Source organism: Trichosporon asahii (genome assembly GCF_000293215.1).
Source record: "Trichosporon asahii var. asahii CBS 2479 unplaced genomic scaffold scaffold00070, whole genome shotgun sequence".
In the NCBI taxonomy this organism is placed as follows: domain Eukaryota; kingdom Fungi; phylum Basidiomycota; class Tremellomycetes; order Trichosporonales; family Trichosporonaceae; genus Trichosporon; species Trichosporon asahii.
The window spans coordinates 2,010,882-2,016,539 of NW_014040855.1; positions in this window are offsets into that span (position 1 = coordinate 2,010,882).

Below are 5,658 nucleotides of genomic sequence, written 5' to 3' on the forward strand. Positions count from 1 at the left end.
CCCCGCCCGCCGCCCGCCCCTCCCCCTCGCGCCCAACATGGCCTCTGGAGGCCATGGCTTCGTGCCTTCCCAGGCGGCGCAGTACGCCGACCTGACGACGCTCATCAGCAGTCCCTCCGGCGACGGCGAGAGCAGCGCCAAGGTCTACCCTAACGAGGACACGATCGCGGCCCTGCTTCATGCACGCTGCCGCGCCGAGCTGCCGTACACGCGCGTCTCGGCCAGCGGAACAGACTACGTCGTCGTCAACCCCCGCCGCCATCTGCAGTGCCTCAATGAGGAGAGCAGGAAAGGGTATGAGGAAGACATCACTACGACGGACGGAGGAGTCGGGAACGAGCCCCGCCAGCCGAGCGCTTACGAGCTCGCTGGACGAGTTTGGCTCCTCATGAGCAGGAGGAGGGAGTGCCAGACTATTGTCTACCAGTGAGTCTACCCCGCAGCGTTTGTGCTAATGTTTTCCAGCGGTCTCACCGCGTCAGGCAAGTCGACCACGCTCCGGCACGTCACGAGCCAGATCCTCAGCCTCGCCTCCGTCACCAAGGCGCAGAAGCGGACGTCTGACCAGATCTCCCACCTCCTCACCCTCCTCGAGTCGTTTGGCAACAGCAAGACGCCGATCAACCCGTCCGCATCACAACATGCCCGCTACCTCGAGCTGCACTTTAGCCTCGACGGCGAGCTCGCCGGCGCCAAGGTGCTCCCCTTTGGTCTGAACAAGTACCGCATCGGCCACCTCGAGCCCGAGGAGCGCACCTTCCATGTGTTCTACCAGATGCTCGCCGGCGCAAGCCCCGACGAGCGCGAGGAGCTCGGCCTCGATGACCCCGACACGTATGCCCTGCTCTCATCGAGCAACTGTTATGTTCTGCCCGCGGGACCGTTCTCGGACGACTCGACGCAGCTCGGCGAGCTCCGTGCTGCCTTTGCGTCGCTAGGCTTCAAGGCCAAGCACGTCCGGTCCATCTTCTCTGTCCTCACTGCGATTCTTGTCATGTCCAACATCACCTTCCACGACGAGAAGCAGGACGGATCCCTCGGCATGGTTTCGTACGAGGAGCGGACGCAGGTCAACGAGCGTGGCCTGCTGTACGAGGTCGCGGGACACCTCGGCGTCAACCCCGAGGAGCTCGAGGCCGTGCTCACAAACAGGACCAAGTGGGTCTCGCACGACCTCGCCTCCGTGTTCCTCGATGCCGAGAATGCCGCCCTCCAGCGCGACTCGCTCATGCGTGATTTGTATGCGATCCTGTTCGCCTTTGTCGTCGAGATGGCCAACAAGAAGCTCGCTCCGGGTGCCGACACGCCCCCCGGGCTGCAGATTGCGCAGATCGATCTCCCCGGCCACCAGAGCCGCACACAGGAGACCGAGGTCGACCCCCGCCGCTCGACGCTCCTCCAGCAGGCGACTCTGATCAATGCCAGCGGCAACAATGGGTTTGACGAGTTTGCGTACAACTTTAACAATGAGTTGCTGCACTCGTACCTCCTCCGCCGCGCTTTCGACGACCAGCTCAACTGGAACTTGGACGTCACCGAGGACGGGATCCGCCTTCCCCCCGTCATTCCGCACGACAACAATGCCAGCGTCGAGCTGCTGCGCGGCGGCCTCCTCGGCTCGGCCCGTTTGGCCAAGCAGCCCGCGGGCGTCATTGGCGCTATCGCCGGTGTCGGCGAGCAGATCAAGGGCGAGGACCGCGAGGACGTCAAGGCCAAGACTGTCGTTGGGACGCTCACGACGATGTTTACCGGACAGCCGGCGTTCAACCCCAACCCCACCGGCGGACTCGGCATGACGCCCCGCCAGGGCCGCATGTTTGGCATCTCGCACTATGCCGGCCAGGTGTCGTACGACGCGACGGACTTTATCGACCACAACGCCGACGTCTTTGACAAGCAGCTCGTCAACCTCCTCCGCAACTCGCACGACTCGTTTGTCAACAAGCTCGTCTCGGGCCCCGCGCTCGCGACCGAGGGTCACCCGCTCGACGACAACATTGTCGTCGAGGCGCAGGTGTCGTCCACGCCGCTGCGCACGCCGACTCCGATCGTCAACTGCATCACGGGCACGGCGCCGATGGACCACGTCGAGTGGGCGATTGACGACTCGATCCCGCAGCCCGTCACGGCGCAGCTGAATGCGACCATGGCGACGCTGCTCGACGTCGTCGACCGCACCCGTGTCTGGGGGGTGTACTGTATCCGCCCGAACGACTCGGGGCACGCCAACTCGTACGACCGCAAGCGCATCCGCTCGCAGGTCCGCACGCTGCAGCTGCCCGAGCTCGTGAACCGCCGCCAGGTCGACTATGTCGCCGAGTACTCTCTGTCTCAGTTCTGCGTCCGCCACGCCCTTCCGGTGCAGGACGGACACGCTGCTGTCGAAGACTTTGCGCGCCACAACGGCTGGATGCCCGGCGTCGATTACGCTATTGGCAACGAGCGCATCTGGCTCGCGTGGGGCGCGTGGCGCCAGCAGGAGGACATGATCCGCGCCACCGAGACGCGCCACGGTAGCGGCGAGGAGACGCTCACGGATGAGGAGGGTGGGTTCATGTCGCGCAACGCGTCGACCTTTGGGCATGGACGCTATGGCGACGCTGTCGACTCGACGGAAAACTTCCGCCGCTCAGAAAGCATGGACAACCTCTTAGCGCGTTCGGGGACGCAGGAGACGTACGGCGACGGGCATGGTGGTGGTGGCGGCGGCGGTGGCCGCGGCGGCAACTATGGCTATGGCGGCTTAGAGTCGCCGAACCCGAACGACAGCGAGGTCTGGGAGACTTCGAAGGACGGGCCCTACGAGTCGCTAAACGATAAAGACGCGGCGGCCGTGGCGGCAGTGAAGCGCGGCGACTTTGTGCAGTCCGAGAAGCGCCACCACGCGACCGAGATTGTGGAGACGTCACGTGCGCGCCGCTGGTGGATCCGCATCACCTGGACACTGACGTGGTGGATTCCCTCGTTCCTCCTCAAGTGGCCGGGCGGGATGAAGCGCGCTGATATCCGCATGGCGTGGCGCGAAAAGGTCGCCATCTGTATGATGATCGCCTTCCTCTGCGGTATTGTTATTTTTTACATTATCGGATTCGGCCAAGTGCTCTGCCCCGACATGGACAAGGCGTGGAACAAGACGGACCTCAGCAAGCACCAGGGCGATGACGACTACTACGCCGCGATCGCCGGCAAGGTGTACGACTTTACCAAGTTTTACAAGGGCCAGCACTCGGACATGGACTTCAAGACGACATCGCAGATCATGCTCCAGTTTGCCGGCCAGGACCTCACGGGCTACTTCCCCCCGCCCATTAGTGTTGCGTGCGAGGGGCTCGCCAACAAGGACTTTACGTTTCAAAAGGCCAACTTTACGCCCATCATGCCCCAGGCCATCCACACGTCGGGTGTGCTGCAGACTGACAATGACACCAAGCTCCACGACGAGAACTGGTACTGGGACACGCTGCAGCCCAAGCTGAAAAAGTACTACAAGGGCACCTATGTTCATGATAAGAAGGATCTGTCCCAGGGCGCCGCCGAGGACCCGACACGCTTCTGGGGCACGTACAAGAGCAAGGTGTATGACATTTCCGACTATGTCGCCACCAACGACCTGTACGCGTCCGGATCCGGCTATGAGGTCAAGTACGACTTTCTCAACCCGGACCTCGTGTCCATCTTCCAGACGAGCTCGGGCCAGGACCTCACGAAGCAGATTGACGACCTGATCGAGTCGTGGAACTCGGACACGGTCAACCTGCACTTCAACTGTCTCAACAATGCGTTCTATCTCGGCGACGTCGACTTCCGCAAGACGGCCCGGTGCACGGTGCAAAACTACCTGCTGCTGTCGTTCTCGATTCTGCTCATGTCGACGATTCTCATCAAGTTCCTGGCCGCGCTCCAGCTCGGCAGCAAGCGCCAACCCGAGCTGCTCGACAAGTTTGTCATTTGCCAGGTGCCGTGTTACACCGAGGGCGAGGAGTCGCTGAAGAAGACGATTGATTCGCTCGCCGTGCTCAACTATGACGACAAGCGCAAGCTCATCTTTATCATTTGTGACGGCAACATTATCGGATCGGGCAACAACCGCCCCACGCCCCGCATCGTGCTCGACCTGCTTGGTGTTGACCCGAAGCTCGACCCCGAGCCGCTCCTGTTCAAGTCGATCGGTGAGGGCAGCAAGCAGCTCAACTATGGCAAGATTTACTCGGGTCTGTACGAGACCGAGGGCCACGTTGTGCCCTACGTTGTCGTCGTCAAGGTTGGCAAGCCCACCGAAACCTCTCGCCCGGGTAACCGTGGAAAGCGTGACTCGCAGGTGCTGCTGATGCAGTACCTGAACCGTGTCCACTTTGACGCGCCCATGTGCCCGCTCGAGCTCGAAATCTACCACCAGATGCGCAACGTCATTGGTATCGACCCGACATTCTACGAGTACATCTTCCAGGTCGACGCCGACACGACGGTGACGCCTGATTCATTGAATCGTTTGATTTCGTGCGCGGCCGACGACCAGAAGATTATTGGTATTTGTGGCGAGACCAAGGTCGCCAACGAGCGCGAGTCGTGGACGACCATGATCCAGGTGTACGAGTACTACATTTCCCACCACTTGACCAAGGCGTTCGAGTCGCTCTTTGGGTCTGTCACCTGTTTGCCCGGCTGTTTCTCCGTGTACCGTATCCGCACGGCGGACAAGGGCCGCCCCATCATCATCTCGTCGGTCGTCATTGACGAGTATGCCGAGCCCAACGTCGACACACTGCACAAGAAGAACCTGTTCTCGCTCGGAGAGGACCGATACCTGACGACGCTCATGATGAAGCACTTCCCGACGTTCAAGATGAAGTTTTCGCCCGACGCCATTGCGTACACGGTCGCGCCGAGCAGGTGGAACGTGCTGCTGTCGCAGCGTCGTCGTTGGATCAACTCGACCATCCACAATCTCGTCGAGCTCCTGTTCCTGCCCGAGATGTGCGGCTTCTGTTTCTTCTCGATGCGCTTCATGGTCTTTGTCGACCTGCTCGGTACCATCATCCTGCCCGCCACCTTTACGTACCTCGTGTACCTGATCATCATCTGTGCGACGCACAAGGCGGCCGTCCCCATCATCTCGATTGCGATGATTGCAGCCGTCTACGGTCTGCAGGCAATCATCTTCATCCTGAAGCGCGAATTCATGCTGATTGGCTGGATGATTGTGTACATCATCGCCTTCCCGGTGTACTCGCTCTTCCTGCCCGTCTACTCGTTCTGGTCGATGGACGACTTCTCGTGGGGTAACACGCGCCGTGTCGTCGGCGAGGGCAAGGACAAGACGATCGTGTACGACGACGAGGAGCGCTTTGAGGAGTCCATGATCCCCTACCGCACCTTCAAGGAGTACGAGGCGAATGCGTGGGAGGCGGCGTCGCTGCCGTCCGACGAGGAGCGGGACGAGAAGAGCGACGCGGGGTATTCGCGCCGCACGCGCCGGACCCGCAACACGGCGTCCAATCTGGCACCGTCGATCCACTCGTCTGCTCCCTCGTACGTTGGATCCCGCCAGCCCTCGCCTGGTCCCTATGGCGCGCAGCTCATGCCCATGGCCCCCATGAGCAACTGGGGCACCGAGTCTCTCTACGGCGGCTACCCCCCGACGATGCCGTACGCGCACAA